This window comes from Nerophis ophidion, linkage group LG11 (assembly GCF_033978795.1).
Source record: "Nerophis ophidion isolate RoL-2023_Sa linkage group LG11, RoL_Noph_v1.0, whole genome shotgun sequence".
In the NCBI taxonomy this organism is placed as follows: domain Eukaryota; kingdom Metazoa; phylum Chordata; class Actinopteri; order Syngnathiformes; family Syngnathidae; genus Nerophis; species Nerophis ophidion.
In genome coordinates this window covers 1,351,587-1,372,247 of record NC_084621.1, presented here as the reverse complement: position 1 = coordinate 1,372,247, position 20,661 = coordinate 1,351,587, and the positions used below count along the sequence as shown (strand labels likewise).

The following is a 20,661-nucleotide window of genomic DNA, read 5'->3' as shown; positions in this document are numbered from 1 at the left end:
AAAAGAATGGTTGTAAGTGTGACTGGCACAGGAGTAAGAGTTCGAATCCACAAAAATATATATTGATATGTCTGTTAACCCTTTTTTGCTTTCAAAATGATCAGTTTCGAAGTATGGACTGGAAAATAACACTGCAAAAAAATATATATATATTTTACACAGGACTTTTTGTAAAAGTAGCATCAGGAGTCTTCATTCACTGGATGCAAACTAACTAAGGCCTCCTGACATCCATCCATTTTCTACCACTTATTCCCTTTGGGGTCGCGGGGGGCGCTGGTGCTTATCTCAGCTACAATCGGGCGGAAGGCGGTGAACACCCTGGACAAGTCGCCACCTCATCACAGGGCCAATTGATTGATTGATTGAAACATTTATTAGTATATTGCACAGTACAGTACATATTCCGTATAATTGACCACTAAGTGGTAACACCCAAATAAGTTTTTTAACTTGTTTAAGTGGGGGTCCACGTACAGGCAGGGCTTTTTTATTAGCGTCCAAAAGTTGCCAACTTTATCGTGGATGTTCTCTACTAAATCCTTTCAGCAAAAATATGGCAATATCGCTAAATGATGAAGTATGACACATAGAATGGAGCTGCTATCCCCGTTTAAATAAGAACATCTCATTTCAGTAGGCCTTTGAAAACAGTGAACAACACATAAAAACATCACATTTACAACATTAACACTTGCTCACATGACACATGTGCATACAGACGTGGTAGACAGCTATCCTTTCACAGAAGTTTTAAACCAGTGGTTCTTAACCTTGTTGGAGGTACAGAACCCAACCAGTTTCACATCCACATTCACTGAACCCTTCTTTAGTGAAAAATGTGTTTTTGTTTTTTTTCAAATTCAAGACGAAGTTATGTTGTTTTTTGCTGGTGCACAAAATGAACCGTGCATGAACACCACCTTGTTCAAAGAACAGCATTAACTCATAACACAATACACACCTGCAAATCTGTGTGACTTCTGCTGTTGCCGTATTCATAATACTCTGATCGGGATCATTTTTTGTATTTACACGATGAGTCGGGTGTGTCTTGACCTCCACCGAACCCCTGAGGCCGACTCACTGAACCCCTAGGGTTCGATCGAACCCAGGTTAAGAACCACTGCTTTAAACTCATTCAATGTAACAAGAGTTTGAAGTTGAATATTCAATTGTAGGTTATTCCAAGCCTTCGGTGCTGAAAACCTAAATGCTCTCTTTTGTCCAGTTCAGTTCTTACTTTGGGGATGACAAATTGAAGAACATTCATTGAACGAAGATTGTGACTTCCTTGTTTTTTTTGTTAAAAGACAAGATAAATAAGATGGAGTGATACAAAGAATGGTTTTCTAGATGAAAACATACCAATGATTGAGGCGTCGAGCACATAAAGATGTCCAGTTAACCATTGAGTATAACACACAATGCAGGGCAGCACGGTGGTAGAGGGGTTAGTGTGTCTGCCTCACAATACGAAGGGATCTTTCTGTGCAGAGTTTGCATGTTCTCCCCGTGACTGCGTGGGTTCCCTCCGGGTACTCCGGCGTCCTCCCACCTCCAAAGACATGCACCTGGGGATAGGCCCCTCCCACCTCCAAAGACATGCACCTGGGGATAGGCCCCTCCCACCTCCAAAGACATGCACCTGGGGATAGGTTGATTGGCAACACTAAATGGTCCCTAGTGTGTGAATGTTGTCTGTCTATCTGTGTTGGCCCTGTGATGAGGTGGCGACTTGTCCAGGGTGTACTCTGCCTTACGCCCAAAACGCAGCTGAGATAGGCTCCAGCAACCCCGAAAGGGACAAGCAGTAGAAAATGGATGGATGGATGGCCCTTTTAAGCAGTTGTTAGTTAGACTTAGACAAACTTTAATGATCCATAAGAGAAATTGTTCAATTGTTAGTTATTATTGTTAGTAGTTGCACCTCAGTGTGTGAATAAGTGACATTACTTTACGTCATTTTGGAGAACTGCCCGTTATAAAGATCTGTTGTATCCAATATTGAGTATAGAAGTCAACCAGCTCAATCTGACCTCTACATATCTTGCTCTATGGTTGCTTACACAGTCCATGACTGCCATGTTTTTATGTAAAAAACCCACCCATCAACAAGCATATTGTTTTTTTTGTTTGTTTTTTAATTGGAAATGCATAAGTCATCATAAAACGGCTACGTTAGTTAAACCTGGGGCTGGTACTTTTTTTTTACTCAGAGAAAATCAACGGTATTTGGTCCACAGCAGAACAGTCTATTGGGTGGAGTAAGGTGCCAATAAAAAGGTTTTTTTTTAAAGTTCATTTGGTAGCATAATGGCTAAGAGAATCCAAGATGGAGAAAATGTGGAAAATATCTTAGGAAATGATGAAAGTGTGCAGCAGCTGTCAGTGTTTTTATGGGTCCACAGCTTAGTGTGGACTGACTGTAAACATTTACTGGACCATTGCAAGTGTGGAAAGACCATTTTTGTTAGACTTGTTGGAGTACTGTGGGGCTTCAAATTTGAGCTGCAGTCACTAGGCTAGAGATGTCTGATATTATCGGCCGATAAATGCTTTAAAATGTAGTATTGGGAATTATCGGTATCTGTTTCAAAAAGTACAATTTATGACTAAAACGCCGCTGTATGGACTGGTACACGGACGTAAGGAGAAGTACAGAGTGCCAATAAACCTTAAAGGCAAATATCTACGGCTTTTTACAAACACAAGTGAACGCAAGCATACTTGGTCAACAGCCATACAGGTCACACTGAGGGTGGCTGTATACACATTTTTAACACTGTTACAAATATGCGCCACACTGTGAAACCACACCAAACATGAATGACAAACACTTTTCAGCAGGACATCAGCACCGCAACACAACATAAACACATCAGATCAAATACCCAGAACCCCTTGCAGCGGCATAGCTCAGTTGGTAGAGTGGCCGTGCCAGCAACTTCAGGGTTGCAGGTTCGATTCCCGCTTCCGCCATCCTAGTCACTGCCGTTGTGTCCTTGGGCAAGACACTTTACCCACCTGCTCCCAGTGCCACCCACACTGGTTTAAATGTAACTTAGATATTGGGTTTCACTATGTAAAGCGCTTTGAGTCACTAGAGAAAAGCGCTATATAAATATAATTCACTTCACTTCACTAACTCTTCCGGGAAGCCCCACTAACCCCTTGTCTTTCCCCACCAAATAAATAAAAAACATTTTCTTGGATAAAAAAGAAAATAAAACAATGTAAAAACAATTACATAAAAAAATAGTAATTAATGAAAATGTTAGTGGACCAGCAGTGCACAAAATCATGTGCCCTTGCAGACTGTGTTTTCTATGTTGTGGGAACCCCTTTTGTGTTAGTGGGTGTGGATGAGTGTGAATGGGGGAGGGAGGGGAATTTGGGGGGGGGGGGGGGGGTTGATGCACTAATTGAAAGTGTATTTTGTGTTGTTGTTTTTTTAATGTTGATTCAATAAAAAAAACAAACACAACAGAACAAATACCCAGAAGCCCTTGCAGCACTAACTCTTCCAGGACGCTATGATATACACCCCCCGCTGCCCCTCCCATCTAATCCCCGACCCCCTCAACCTCCTCATGCTCTCTCAGGGAGAACATGTCCCAAATTCCAAGCTGCTGATTTGAGGCATGTTAAAAAAAAAGTAATGCACTTTGTGACTTCAATAAAAAATATGGCAGCCATGTTGGCATTTTTTTCCATAACTTGAGTTGATTTATTTTGGAAACCCTTTTTACATTGTTTAATGCATCCAGCGTGGCATCACAACAACAATATGCATAATATTGTGTTAATACCACGACTGTATGTATCGGAATCTGTAATTACGACTTGGACAATATCGGGATATCGGCAACAAAGCCATTATCGGACATCTCTAGTTGTGACTTTTGGATGGCAAGTGTTTACCAAGCATGCAGTTATAATTGTATCCTCGGATAGTGTATATCCTTCAGATCTCAACAAACTAAGCTTTCCAGCAACGTACACCTCGTCAAGGCATGCAAATTAGTGGCTGAGTAATGTCATGAAAACGGGAAAAGGAGGGGGGTGTAAGGATCACCTTTGATGCTTATCTGCAGAAGATTCACCACATGCAAGAGGCGGAGTTATCCTATCTTATCTCAAGCAAATATGATAATACAAGTCTTGCTGAGAGAGACTAAATATAGTCCAGAAGACCCGTAAAGGGCAAGTAGCGTATAAAGGTGCTCATAAAAAGGGTGTAAGATGCCGTTACTCGTTACGGTCTATAAATAAGAACAACACAAAGACCCAGAAGAGCAAACTGCACGGAAAACAAAAAATCATTGCACTTAAAATGTCCTCAAAGTAACTTTGATGTGTGCCATCATTTACCTTTTAGATTTGTGGCTTAAAAGAGTGCAAAGAGTCCTTGTGTTTCATTGAGCTCCAATTCAAGAGATGTAGTAAACGTCAAGAGATGTGGACAAAGATTGTTCAGTCAGGTCCTCTTTTTATCTAATAGCTAAAGTATCATCACATGTGGATGAAATACAAAAGCCCTCCTTGATTGGGAGTCACACAGGCTTGCAGTACTTGATTGGACTCATTTGCTAAATTGGCTGTAAGCTTTAGCAATGCAATCAATCCAAGTGTAGCACAGCCGGGAGGTCTTCACAGCGCTTCACCTTTTCCACATTTTGTTATGTTGCAGCCGTAGTACAAAATTAAATACATTCCTTTTTTTTGTCCTCAAAATTCTATGCATAATATCCTAAAATAACAATTTGCGTTTGAGTTTATTTGGAACATGCAAGCATACAAGATGATACATCACAATTTCCAGTTTCTCTTTTCAACATGTTGGAAAAGGAGTAGGAAGAAGCGTATTTAATCCTACCCCTTTTCTTTTACATAACCGTTGCTAAAACTTTTGTTCACTTCCTGTTCTCCATTTATTTACAATATACTCCATAAGTTATCACAATAAAAAATAAATGAATTAGTAATAATTGGTGAAGGAACGTATTTCCTTGAGTTGCCGCCAGGTATATAGTATGTGCCTGCCTAGAATTACTCGTTTCGCAAAATATTTAGCGCATGCTTAGCATTACCGCCGGCTGAGGATTAACACTGGGTCAAACTCGTTTCGCAAAATATTATTTTTATTAGCGCATGTCTAGAATTTCCTCCGGGTCAAACTCGTCACGTCACGAGTGACACTTCCCCTGTCATCATTTTCAAAATGGAGGAGGCTGATTTCAATCATTTGAAATCACACAAAGGGAAGAAGATTAAGAGCTATTCAGTAGGATTTAAGGTCCAAGCTATTGAATATGCTAAAAAGAACAGTAAGCAGCTATGTTTTATTAATATACCGTAGCTGCGTGTGTCAAATATTCGGGTGTTAACATTTAGTGGTCAATTACCTGGAATATGTACTGAACTGTGTAATCTACTAATAAAAGATTCAATCAAACGCACTTTTCATTTAAATACATTTTGAAGTGCTACAGCAGTGGTCCCCAACCTTTTTGGAGCTGCGGACCAGTAAACGCTTTAAAATTTGTCCCACGGACCAGGGGGGGATTGGGGGTGGGGGGTTTGTGTGATATTTTACATTTTTATTTGTTTTCCTCCATAAAGAATTACAATCATGTGTGCTTACGGACTGTATCCCTGCAGACTGTATTGATCTATATTAATAAATAATGTATATATATATATATTTTTTATAGGGATGCACCGAAATGAAAATTTGTGGCCGAAGCCGAATAAAATTTAAACGCTTGGCCGAATACCGAATAATGAATGCAGTTTTTCACAATTTTTTTAATATTGCATAAATAGCCTAGAATAAATATTTAGACATGTTTTTCAAATAAAGTAATTTTTTATTGAATATCGACATTTTTTTAATATTCCAGTAGTCTTTGCTTTTCAAAAAAAAGCACAGTTTTTCATTTATATTAGGCCTTCAAACAAAACATGCATTCCCCCAAAAAATAAAGTGCATTAAAGTGGATAAACCACAACAAATGAATTATTGTCCTTTTAGCAAAAGTCTGCTTAGCCACAGTAGATATGCTAATAATGTAAACAGAAGGCTCAAATAAGTGTGTGCTTGTAACCTCATACACTTATACAGGTAGCCTACACAACAGGCTAATAATGTAAACAGAGGCCCCACTAAATCTCAATAAGTGTGTGCATGTAACCTCATACACTTATACAGGTAGCCTACACAACAGGCTAATAATGTAAACAGAGGCCCCACTAAATCTCAATAAGTGTGTGCATGTAACCTCATACACTTATACAGGTAGCCTACACAACAGGCTAATAATGTAAACAGAGGCCCCACTAAATCTCAATAAGTGTGTGCATGTAACCTCATACACTTATACAGGTACACAACATATCCCAACGTCACTGCACGTTGGTTGATTGCGTCACCGCGTCAAAAAATTGCGTCACCCGCCACTATTCGGCCTTGTTTTTAACTCATTCCACCGAAGGCCGAATGTGGCTTTTTTTGCCATATTCGGCCGAATATTTCGGTTACCCGGTACCAATCAGTCCCCAGACTGGTACCGGGCCCCGGACCGGTGGTTGGGGACCATTGTGCTACAGTACAAACCAATATTAAAAAAAAAAAAAAATTAAAGCCTAGCCATCAAAACAGATAGTCAGTGTACTTTTTGAACACATTGAACAATACTACAATAATAATGATAGCTGGGATAATTGTGGTCACAGTAATTTTCATATCATAACACATTCCAAAATAACAAAATCCTAAACAAATTGTCGTAATCATTGTAGCAATACAGAAAATAGAGTGCAAAAAAACCACTTACGAATGTTGAAATGTTGATGGTCATAATTCTTAGGGTTTGTGAAATTGGAACAAAATTGAAGGTTTTTTTTGTTTTTTTAATTGTTCAAAGAAATAGCCGATATTTCATGTGAGACTTTAACAAAAGTAGTATTAGCGTGAGAAGTGATGGCACACAGATCTAATGCAATGAAAAAGCCAGACAGAGAGAATAAATTAGCTGGTTGGGTTTTTTTAAAGCGAAAGAAAAGGGAGCACAATGAGCCAGAGGGATATTAAGGATTTATTCCAAAATGAAAAGACAGGACGGGGCAAGGAGGGGAGAGTAGGTAAGGAAATCAAGTGATGCAGTGGAGGTAGACTGATGTGAAGGCTCCAACAAAGCCCATCCAAGAGCCTCGGGGGAGCAGGGTGTCTGTCAGCCAGTAAAGCACTAACTTATTCAGTCACTCATTCAGTGGGTTGCTGCCATACTACTCCCACTCTGCCTTTTTCTGCACCCACTCAACTCCCAGCTATAAACATCAAGACTGGCCATAAAGGAGGCAGATTGAATTGATACTGTAAAAATCTCTTCATGTCATAGAAAACGGTTCATTTCTTTATTTCAGTGATGAAAACAAATAAGTGCAAAAAAAAATAAAAAATACAATAGTGATAAATACTTTTGTAAACTGACTCTTGCTGAAATCAAACGTGTCAATGCAATCGCTCCTCGCCAGTTAAAACTTAACAGCCACATTTTTATGAAATAAGTAATAAGACTCAAATGATCTAGGAACTCAAAACCTGCCCAATGCTCACTCAAGTAGATGTCCACTGATTTATGGTATCACTCTTGGAAATGATACATGATACAGTATCATACAAACCCCGTTTCCATATGAGTTGGGAAATTGTGTTAGCTGTAAACAGAGGAGGGTAGAGTAGCCAGAAATTGTACTCAAGTAAGAGTACTGTTACTTTAGAGATTTATTACTCAAGTAAAAGTAAGGAGTAGTCATCCAAATATTTACTTGAGTAAAAGTAAAAAGTATGTTGTGAAAAAAATACTCAAGTACTGAGTAACTGATGAGTAACCTGATTACGGCAACAAATAATGCACAAAAACAAAAAAATAGCAATGATCAAAATCAGAGCCAGGAATATCTCTTAAGCAACTAAAACAATAATATATATTAAATAATAATATATTAAAATAAAAAAAATAAGGCAAATTGAGCCACAATAACTTAACAGCACCATAGGCTCAGGAAGCATTGATTGATTGATTGAAACTTTTATTTGTAGATTGCACAGTACAGTACATATTCCCTACAATTGACCACTAAATGGTAACACCCCAATAAGTTTTTCAAAATTAATCAATTACTTAATCAATGACCAAGTCGAGGTGATCTACCTCATATATACATACACACACATATCAAATATATATATATATACAGTATATAATTTATAGTTTTTTATTTTGCTGTTTTTGTTTACATGTTAAAGGTGTTTTAATGAATATACATGCATGTTTAACATATAGATTCCTATCTTTCATGAAGACAAGAATATAAGTTGGTGTATTACCTGATTCTGATGACTTGCATTGATTGGAATCAGACAGTATAGTGCTGATAATGTCCACATTTTCAAATGGAGGAGAAAAAAAGTTCCTCTTTTCTGTCTAATACCACATGAAAGTGGTTGGTTTTTGGCATCTTATTTGTCCAGCTTGCATATCCGTTTTTATACACTTTACAAGAAATACATTGCCGGCAAACTCCGTAGCTTGCTCGCTTGTTTGCGCTGGCTTTCGGAGACTCTTATTTTGTTAGCGCAGGCGCGATGGAGCGGCGCTTTTATTGTGAAGACAGGAACTGTGCGATCAGTCTTTAGGCTTTTGACGGGAAGTACGGTTGAAATAAAAAGTGTCTTTTTTCCTTTACACTTTTGATTGATTGACTGAAACTTTTATTAGTAGATTGCACAGTACAGTACATATTCTGTACAATTGAGCACTAAATGGTAACACCCCAATAAGTTTTTCAACTTTTTTAGGTCGGATTCGACGTGTGACGGTCATGTGACCGCCTGGTTTTGTTTGATTGGTCCAACGTCACCAGTGACTGCATTTGATTGGTGAAACGCAGGCATGTGTAGTTCCTACTTTGAATGCGTGTCTGACAAAATCAAAACAAACAAAACGTGCATTAACAGATCGATAAAAAAAAAGTAGCGAGTAACGAGCTGAATGTAGATAAATGGAGCGGAGTAAAAGTAGCGTTTCTTCTTTATAAATATACTTAAGTTAAAGTAAAAGTATGTTGCATAAAAACTACTCTTAGAAGTACAATTTATCCCAAAAGTTACTCAAGTAGATGTAACGGAGTAAATGTAGCGCGTTACTACCCACCTCTGACTGTAACTATAAACAGAATACAATGATTTGCAAATCCTTTTCAAGCCATATTCAGTTGAATATGCTACAAAGACAACATATTTGATGTTCAAACTCATAAACTTATTTTTTTTTCTGCAAATAATCATTAACTTAGAATTTCATGGCTGTAACACGTGCCAAAGTAGTTGGGAAAGGGCATGTTCACCACTGTGTTACATCACATTTTCTTTTAACAACACTCAATAAACGTTTGGGAATTGAGTAAACTAATTGTTGAAGCTTTGAAAGTGGAATTCTTTCCCATTCTTGTTTTATGTATAGCTTCAGTCATTCAATAGTCTAGGGTCTCTGCTGTCGTATTTTACGCTTCATAATGTGCCACACATTTTCCATGGGAGACATGTGTCGACTGCAGGCGGGCCAGGAAGTACCCACACTATTTTTTTTACGAAGCCACGCTGTTGTAACACTTGTCTTGCTGAAATAAGCAGGGGCGTCCATGATAACGTTGTTTGGATGACAACATATGTTGCTCCAAAACCTGTATGGACCTTTCAGCATTAATGGTGCCTTCACAGATGTGTAAGTTACCCATGCCTTGGGCACTAATACACCCCCATACCATCACACATGTGTAAGTTACCCATGCCTTGGGCACTAATACACCCCCATACCATCACACATGTGTAAGTTACCCATGTCTTGTTCACTAATACACCCCCATACCATCACACATGTGTAAGTTACCCATGTCTTGTTCACTAATACACCCCCATACCATCACACATGCTGGCTTTTACACTTTGCGCCTATAACAATCCGAATGGTTATTTTCCTCTTTGATCTGGAGGACACCACGTCCTCTGTTTCCAAATATAGTTTGAAATGTGGACTCGTCAGACCACAGAACACCTTTCCACTTTGCATCAGTCCATCTTAGATGAACTCGGGCCCAGCCAAGCCGACGGCGTTTCTGGATGTTGTTAATAAATGGGTTTGGCTTTGCATAGTAGAGTTTTAACTTGCACTTACAGATGTAGCGACCAACTGTAGTTACTGACAGTGGCTTTATGAAGGGTTCCTGAGCCCATGTGGTGATATCCTTTACACACTGATGTCGGTTTTTGATGCAGTACCGCCTGAGGGATCAAAAGTCTGTATTATCATCGCTTACGTGCAGTGATTTCTCCAGATTCTCTGAACTTTTTGATGATTTTACGGAACGTAGATGGTAAAATCCCTAAATTCCTTGCAATATGTCGTTGAGAAATGTTGTTCTAAAACTGTTTGACAATTTGTTTACAAAGTGGTGACCCTCACCCCATCCTTGTTTGTGAATTACTTAGCATTTCATGGAAGCTGCTTTTATAGCCAATCATGGCACCCACCTGTTCCCAATTAGCCTGCACACCTGTGGGATGTTCCAAATAAGTGTTTGATGAGCATTCCTCAACTTTATCAGTATTTATTGCCACCTTTCCCAACTTCTTTGTCATGTGTTGCTGGCATCAAATTCTAAAGTTAATGATTATTTGCAAACAAAAATAAAGTTTATGAGTTTGAACATGAAATATGTTGTCTTTGTAGCATATTCAACTGAATATGGCTTGAAAAGGATTTGCAAATCATTGTATTCTGTTTATATTTACATCTAACACAATTTCCCAACTCATATGGAAACGGGGTTTGTAGAAACTCAAAACCTGCCGAATGCTCACTCAAGTAGATGTCCGCTGATTAATGGTATCACTCTTGGAAATGATACATGATACAGTAATATAAAATACGAGTATGGAACTCAGCATTTACACTATTATGCTAAAAATAAAATCAATGCAGTAGGGTTGTACTGTATGCCGATACTAATGTAAAAAATGTACTGTACTGCCTTTGAAAAATACTGGTACTTTTTTTCCCATGGACTTGGAGGCGTGCCATGATGACATTGCTGGTAATATGAGCCAAGGTGCATGTCGCCAGTCAACACACACACACACACACACACACACACACACACACACACACACACACACACACACACACCCCTTGCAAGCAGTAACGGTATCAAGACAGAACTGGCCTATTTTTGGTTTAAAAACTAAAGATAAGGGTCGAGCTATAACCAATGAAGCTGCAAGTGGTGTTTTTAGACATAGATGGCTAGTGGCTAAAGTGCATCCAGTTTTTTAGCTACATCTGAATCAGACAAATATACAGTATTTACAGTATCCAGCCATCCATTTCCTACCACGTGTCCCTTTTGGGGTCGCAGGGGTATGTGACAAATAAACTACAGTTCTTACAAATCATCCTTGCAGGACATGAAATAGTTAAATATGCTTAACTACACATTGTAGGACAGACCTGGACTATTATTTTGACTCGGGGGGGCACATTGCGAGAAAGAAATATGTCTGTGTGTGTATGTATAGATATATGTATATATGTATATTTATATTTAAATACATGTATGCATTTATATATATATGTATGTATGTATGTATGTATGTATATTTTTATATGTATGTATGTATATAATTTGTGTGTATATGTATGTGTATATATGTATGTATAAATTTGTATGTATGTATATATGTATATATATATGTATGTATATATGTATGTATATATATATATAATATATATATATATATATATGTGTCAATCTCTCCTGTGTCAGGTACAGTGTAGATGTTGCTGTTTATCAATAATGAAGAGATGAGAGCAGGAGGAGGAGGAGAGCACGCTGCTTTCCTTCTAACCCACGAATGAATTATTCACCTGGTGGAGAAGAGTGCCTCCGTGTGTGTGTGTGTGTGTGTGTGTGTGTGTGTGTGTGTGTGTGTGTGTGTGTGTGTGTGTGTGTGTGTCTCTCTCTCTTAATGTGGTCAGGCTATCCTTTGTGTGCATGGGTTTTGTTTCATTTTTTTTTACCTCACAAATGTTATTTTTCACCTGCACCTTGTCTCTTATGCACGTGTTTCCCCGAGCTCGGCAATCTGTGTTAAGTGTTGTGTTTGTACTACAAACATGCAAAGACTAGCCCAGTGTTGTTTTTTTTCTTATAGTTTCTTCACTTGCTCAGCGCAGCCAAAGCGTTGAACGACTGTAATGCATTTGCCCCTTGCCTGTTACACTTACTAAAATATAAACACACCACATTTTTTTGTATTGCTCCCATCTTTCATGAGATGAGCTCTAAGATCTACATTTTTTCCATCCACACAAAAGACTGATTTCCACCAATTTCATTCACAAAGGGGTTTAAAGTCCTACTGAAAGCCACTACTAGCCACCACGCAGTCTGATAGTTTATATATCAATGATGAAATATTAACATTGCAACACATGACAATACGGCCGCTTTAGTTTATTAAATTGCAATTTTACATTTTGCGCCATGTTTCCTGTTAAAAACATCGTTATGATGACGCGTGCGTTTGACGTCAGCGGTTGTAGCGGACATTTTTTTTCCAGCCCGATCCAAGCTATAAGTAGTCTGCTTTAATCGCATAACTACACAGTATTCTGGACATCTGTGTTGCTGAATCTTTTGCAATTTGTTCAATTAATAATGGAGAAGTCAAAGAAGAAAGATGTAGGTGGGAAGCGGTGTATTGCAGCTTCCTTTAGCAACACAAACACAGCCGGTGTTGCCTTGTTTCAAATTCCCGAAAGTGAAGCTTAACTATGATGGAACAGAGCGGTCAAGCGAGCATGGTTCTCTACCACATGTCTACCGGCAGTTTTCAGTGAGAAAATTGTGGTAATAAGTCTGCTCTTACCGTAGACATGAGCAGAGCTTTCGTCTTCCAGCAGCTGCGTGGCTTCCCTCAGGGACACTGGCGGTCACCACAACTGTGGTCACACCCCTCCTACTTTCAGGTACCATATAATCTCGATTAAATGGGTCTAATATCTGAATCATTCCCACTGCCCTCGCCTTTTTTTTTCTTTCTTTTTCTAGTCCTTCACTCTCACTTTCCTCATCCACGAATCTTTCATCCTCGCTCAAATTAATGGGGAAAATTGTCGCTTTCTTGGTACGAATTGCTCTATCTGCTGGTGGCCATGATTGTAAACAATGTGAGTATGTGAGGAGCTCCACAACCCGTGACGTCACACGCACATCGTCTGCTACTTCCGGTACAGGCAAGGCTTTTTTATTAGCGACCAAAAGTTGCGAACTTTATCTTCGATGTTCTCTACTAAATCCTTTCAGCAAAAATATGGCAATATGGCGAAATGATGAGGTATGACACATAGAATGGAGCTGCTATCCCCGTTTAAATAAGAACATCTCATTTCAGTAGGCCTTTAAGTGTTGTGTTAGTACTACAAACATGCAAAGACTAGCCGAGTGGTTTTTTTGTCTTATAGTTTCTTCACTTGCTCAGCGCAGCCAAGGCGTTGAAAGACTGTAATGCATTTGCCCCTTGCCTGTTACACTTAATAAAATATAAAAACACACCACATCTTTTTGTTTTGCTCCCATCTTTCATGAGATGAGCTCTAGGATCTACATTTTTTCCATCCACACAAAAGACTGATTTCCACCAATTTCATTCACAAAGGGGTTTAATTTTGTGTTGGCGTGGGCGTCTCTTTTTCCGAGATAATCCTCCCACCTCACAAGTGTGGCATTGATATGCTTAGACAGCATTATTATAGCACAGGTGTGCCAGGGGCTGGTCACAATAAAAAAAAAGCCATACCAAAATGTGCAGGTTTACTGTATAATCAGAAACAGTCGGTGGATGCTAGGGTTGTCTCGATACCAATATTTTGGTACTGGTACCAAAATGTATTTCCATACTTTTCTAAATAAAGGGGACCACAAAAAAAGGCATTATTGGCTTTATCTTAACAAAGCAATCTTAGGGTGCATCAAACATATGTTTCTCATTGCAATTGAAGAACAATATTGTCCTGAAATAAAATAGTCTTTTAGTAGTAAATAAGCAGACGAAGGCTGCTAATTTGTCTGCTGACGTACGCACTTTCATATCGTGTCATTCCCCATTCTATTATTTTGTAATATTTTGTAAAAATGGTTTATTAATCAACTTGTTCATTTACTGTTAATATATGTTTATTTTCTATTTTAACATGTTCTATCTACACTTCTGTAAAAATGTAACGATACTTTTTTCTTCTGTTGTTTGACACGTTACATTAGTTTTGGATGATACCACACATTTAGGTATCGATCTGATACCAAGTAGTATTGGTCATTATTTAAGTTCTCATGTGTCCAGGTACGTATTTCCTGAGTTTATGAATATAATATGAATTTCAAGGAAAAATATTCTATGGACGATACAAAATATTTATGTAATCATTGTAGTATCTCATAAATACGCTCTTGTACTTGGTATCATTACAGTGGATGTCAGATGTAGCTCCAACCATGGCATTTTTTTTTATGTGTGTAGTGAAGCATGTTTAGCTATTCTTCGTCCTGCAGGGATGATACTTGTGAGAAACTTACTTTATTTGTCGCCATTGAGGCGAGGATTAGTGATTTAGAAGAAGCTAGAAAATGGATGGATGGATGGAAGAAGCTAAAACACTGCCGATGGACATTAGCCATGTTTTAAAGCTCCTCTTCCTGTGGGAGTTTCAGTGTAATAACTTCACCTTTATTGTCAGCAAAATGCGTCCGTTCTCCCTTTTCTGTCCACACACTGTGTCTGCTTGTAAGTACTCTGTGTTTGTGCGTTGCCGTAAATCAGGGGTCGGGAACCTTTTTGGCTGAGAGAGCCAAGAAGCCAAATATTTTAAAATGTATTTCCCTAAGAGCCATATAATATTTTTTTTAACACTGAACACAACTAAACGCGTGCATTTTTAAGTAAGACCAACATTTCCAGAGTATAATAAGTCTCTTGTTCTTTGTAATAACATTGTTATTCTGAAGCTAACTGTGGAGGGGGCGTGGCCTGCGGGCCTGCAGCAAAGCGGGATGTTGCCAGGACCGGCCTCGAAATCAGCGACAGGTGCGTAGGGGCCCACCTGGGCCTTTTTATCTAATCACCTGTCGCTCTGTTATACGCAGCAGCCAGAAAGAGAGACAGAGTTGGGGCTGGAGCCAGAGCGCAAGTGAGGACGAAAGAGAAAAAGACAATTGCTGTAAAGCAACTGAGAGAAAACTAAAAACAATATTGTAACCCTAAAACAGGCTGTTGGTGGTCTGAAGAACCCCCAGAAAGGCAAGCCCTACACTAACCAATAATAAATAAATTACTTCTTACCATTAAAGCAACTTCTTGAACATAAAAATGCATGAGAACGTTTTATATTTTGAACGTTGTTTTTAACACTGTGATTACAAGTGGAATTATTAATTTAGCAACGTCAGCTCAGATTTATCTGAGAGCCAGATGCGGTCATCAAAAGAGCCACATCTGGCTCAAGAGCCATAGGTTCCCTACCCCTGCCGAACATGCGCCTCTGCCTGTAAAACCAACAATGTCACGACGTGACGACCATGCGCTGTCCTGCCTGTAAAAAAATAAAATATATGGCGAACCGGTAATTTTCAAACAGAGTATAGTACGGTTTTTGATTCACTAGTACCGCAATACTATACTAGTACCGGTATACTGTACTACTGCCGGTGGGACCACCTTTTGCCTCATGCACAGCAACATACTGTATGTTCGTCCACTCGTCTTTTAATTGGCTGTGTAAAGCTGCAGGGAACTAAAACATGTGTTGTGTTTATTCAAACTAGGGCTGGGCGATACAGCCTTTTTTAATATCTTGATATTTTTATGCCATGTCACGATACATGATGTATATCTCGATATTTTGCCTAAGCCTTGAATGAACACTGGATACATATAATGACAGCAGTATGATGATTCTATGTGTCTACATCAAAACATTCTTCTTCACACTGCATTAATATATGCTACTTTTAAACTTTCATGCAGAGAAAGAAATCACAACTAAGTCATTTGACCGAAACTGTATTTATTAAACAGTTATTATCCAAACACATGCACCTGGGAATAGGTTGATTGGCAACACTAAATTGTGTATGAGTGTGAATGTTGTCCGTCTATCTGTGTTGGCCCTGCGTTGAGGTGGAGACTTGTCCAGGGTGTACCCAGCCTTCTGCCCGAATGCAGCTGAGATAGGCGCCAGCGCCCCCTGCGACCCCAAAAGGGACAAGCGGTAGAAAGTGGATGGATGGATTGCATTGATCCATCCATCTTTGTGGGGCGGTATAGCTCGGTTGGTAGAGTGGCCGTGCCAGCAACTTCAGGGTTCCTGGTTCGATCCCCGCTTCCGCCATCCTAGTCACTGCCGTTGTGTCCTTGGGCAAGACACTTTACCCACTTGTTCCCAGTGCCACCCACACTGGTTTAAATGTAACTTAGATATTGGGTTTCACTATGTAAAAGTGTTTTGAGTCATTAGAGAAAAGTGCTATATAAATATAATTCACTTCACTTTCAATGCAGTTTCTACTGTAATGTTGACAATAACACAATGAGAAATGACGCAATATGTTACTGCACACTTCAGCAGCCAAATTAGTAGCCTTTGATTGCCTACTTAGTACTAAAAGAACATTTGTTCAGTAAGTTTACTGTTATTTATTGACAATATTATTCTGTAAAAATAGGTTTAATGTATTATACGATTTTTGGGGTCAAAAACAAAGTCGATGATTTTTTTTTTTTTTGTGGTCCATCATATAAATAAGTATTCAAGTATTTTGGTAGAAGTGCCAAATGATTGGTTGTGGGACAACCCCTCGCCATGCAAGAAGTGGGATGTGTTCAGTGTGGACCAAATGTGTGCAGGTTTTTGCAACATGGGGTCGTGCATGTCATGGTTCTGTTTGGTCGTGAATGAATGACACAGCAATGTAAACGTCTCTTCTCTTGTGATCTGGCCCTGTAGAGAAAATAAAATGAATACTTGTGCATTATAACACATTTTATAATACAAAGACTCCAATTATCATTTATCATTTAATTATCCAGAAAGTCGAAACCTGCAGCTTTCCTGCTGGAATATATGAATAATGTGATCGCTCCGCCGTGAGCAGCTGTAGACAACAACACTTTTGTTGTGCTCTGGCCATGTGTAGAAAATAAAACTAATCTGACCGTCTAATGCAGGCTGTCGTCAACCTTTACTACTCAAAGAGCTATTTTGACCCGTTACACAAAGTAAAGAAAACTATGGGAGCCACATAACTCTTTTGAAATTTATAATGAAATAATACTGCATACAGAGTTTTTTTGGTTTGTTTTGTGATATGTATAAACTGGGGGTTTCAGTCGTGCGGCCCGCACCTTAATATGAAAATTTAATGTTGCGGCCCGTGAGTTTTATATGATTGCCACTTGACAGCGTCACACCTGCCAACCCTCCCAAATTTCCCGGGAGATTCCCGAATTTCAGAGTAATTATTCTCTCAATGTGCGCTGGTGTTCAACCAATGAACAATCATAAGGGCGTACAATGTTGGCACTACCGCTAGCGCCCTCTACAGCTTGTACAAATTGCTTGTCAGCCCAAAGAATTGTTTGACGAGGCTATTGCAGACACAAGTAAGAGACCGCAAGGCATCCTGATTCAACAACAATACAGGTTACACTGAGGGTGGCTGTTTAAACAACTTTAGCACTCTTACTAATATGCGCCACACTGTGAACCCACACCAAACAAAAATGACAAACATATTTCAGGAGACGATCCACACTATAACACAACAGAAACACGACAGAACAAATACCCAGAATCCAATGTATACTGACTCTTCCGTGCTCCATTATACACCCAGCTACCACCAACCCAACCCCGCCCACCTCAACCGACGCACGGAGGGGTAGGGGGTTGTGCATATTAGTAAGAGTGTTAAAGTTGTTATATCACAACCCTCAGTGTGACCTGTATGGCTGTTGAACAAGTATGCCTTGCAGTTGCGTATGCGTTCAGATAGAGGTCGCATCCAAAATGTAACCGGACGGCCGGCACGCAGATAGCATGGTAAAAATCCTGGGGCCATGACATGTATAGAAAGGGTGTTAGAGGTATTGTCATCACGGCACGCCGTCAAAGTTGATGTCTGGGTGAAAATCGAAAAATGTTTTGGAAATTGGAAATCTACCGGACTTCTCCGGGCGGTCGGCAAGTATGCGGCTGAGCCACATCAGAGTGGTCAAAGAGCCGCGGGTTGCTGACCCCTGGTCTATGGGTCAGGGTGTGCCCCCAACATAATGGTAAAGGAAACACAGCACCAGGAACAACTCACACATCAGTTGCCTAGTACCCCCAATAAAGAGAGCATTAAAATAAATCAGCGCCTCTCTCAAACACATCCAATAAAAATAGAATGCCACACGCCCTGTGAAGGAGGGGGATTTATTACAGGACTGTTCTTTCATATAGCATTTAAATTTCCCCTCCTAGATGTGCTTAATTAATTGACAAGTAATGGTCTTTACATATCTTATTTAATTCACAGTGTCATGACTCACAATCCAAACACTTTCGATGCACTAGGAGGAGGGGAAACCATATTGATGTGGCAATATCGCAATACTTTCTCGAAGGATATAATATTGATTTTGTAATGTCTTTAATATTGATTAAAAACATATTTAAAATATGAAATTGTTTAAGTTATATTCCTGGTGGATTGTAACTTTGTAACTCTACTTTGCAAAATGTCCTTTTGCTGCTACCTGAGAAAGGCAGTTAAAAATTAAAGCTTTTTTTAATTTTTATTTTTTCAACTTCTTGTGCCATCCACTTTCCGCACAATTGCAATGGAAATGGATCATATCAATTACATATTTTTCAATTACAGTTTTTGACTCAATTTGTACAAAGATACATTTTAGATTTATCACTGGACTATGTAAAATAACTATTTTAATAGTAAAATCGTCATCGACTATTTTAAACTAGTTGTTTTAAATTAGTTGACTAATCAGTTTTAAGATTGCGCGATATCGACGATATAAAATATGAATTTGGCCGACGATAGAGCTTAATATTATCGAGTGGTGTAACGGTACACCAAAATTTCGGTTCGGTATTTACCTCGGTTTAGAGGTCACGGTTTGGTTCATTTTCAGTAAGTAAGAAAACAACAAAATATACATTTTTGGGTTATTTATTTACCAAATTTGTAAACAATGGCTTGATCCTTTTTACATAGGGAACACTATAATTATTCTGCCCACGTTAATCCACATTAAACTGCCTCAAGTTGTTGCTCAGATTAAAGAAAATGACAAAACTTTTCTTCTACATATAAAAAGTGCAACATTAAACAGTTTCAAGTCAACTCATCATGCTTAATTTATTACAGCATTTGGGAAGCCTGTAGTTGATTTTTATTATGTAAATGTTATATTTTTATCAACCGTAAAACACGCACACATACACACACACACCGCAAAATGAGCTAACGTTACGCTAAAAGCTAATTAGCCCTCACCTCAAGCCAGAACTGCGAGCGAGCTGAGCTGCAGTTTAAGTTTCTAGAAGGTCAACGGGCTCATAGTGATGTTAGTAGTTGTTGACTGGGAGATGTTTTATTATCATTTGGGGAGAGTACGCTGCCTTCTGCTCACCTGCTAAACACCTATCTGCTCGACCCTGAAGCATTTACTACATGCGCTCTGAATACGCACTGCTGATTGGCTGTTACCGCTATATATGTAACCAATCAGACGGTTGAATGGGTGGGACAATGCTGGGTGCTGAGACAGAGGCAGAAGAAGCAAAGCAGCTTGTTAAGACTTTAGCTTAGAAACTCGTTCGGTACACCCCTGTACCGAACCGAAACCCCCGTACCGAAACAGTTCAATAGAAATACACGTACCGTTACACCCCTAATATTATCGTTATGTCGTTATAATGCATGTTGATGAGTTGCCAAGCCCAGCCCTGCAAATTCGACGCAATTAGAGATGTAACAATAAACAGTAATAATGATATTGGCAGTTAGACGGTTAGAATTACTGTTGTAAATGCCAATTATCCAAAAAATGTGATTGATAACTGCACTTTGAGACCCTCACACATTTACTGCCGCCAGCTTGCTAGCGTAAATGCTAACATAAAAACAAGATACATTACCGTCTTTCCCATTATGAAACGACATACCCCAATGCAAACATGTATAAACACTTTTCTGTCTGAGCAACCAAGATATTCAATTGTGCACATTGAACCTACAAGCTGTTCTCTCTTAGCTTGAGTAGTCAGGGACTATGAGACGGAGGTCCATCCAAAATATTAAATACTAATAAATGATTAGATTTTTTAACACACTTTTCATTTAAATACATCTTAAAGTGCTCATTAGAAAATAAAACAGATAAAATTCCAAGACTAAAACACTATCAGTAAAGCATTAACATAAAACATGCAAAATAGTGGGTTTTATAAAAGTGTTTATTTATTTTAGTTGTAC

General features: G+C 38.9%; 1 protein-coding gene across 3 annotated transcripts in view; it reads left to right on the top strand.

The window, feature by feature from the left end:
• Positions 1-20,661, top strand: part of si:ch73-22o12.1 (nectin-2) — a 359,691-nt gene that overhangs the window by 85,748 nt on the left and 253,282 nt on the right. The window lies entirely within an intron of this gene.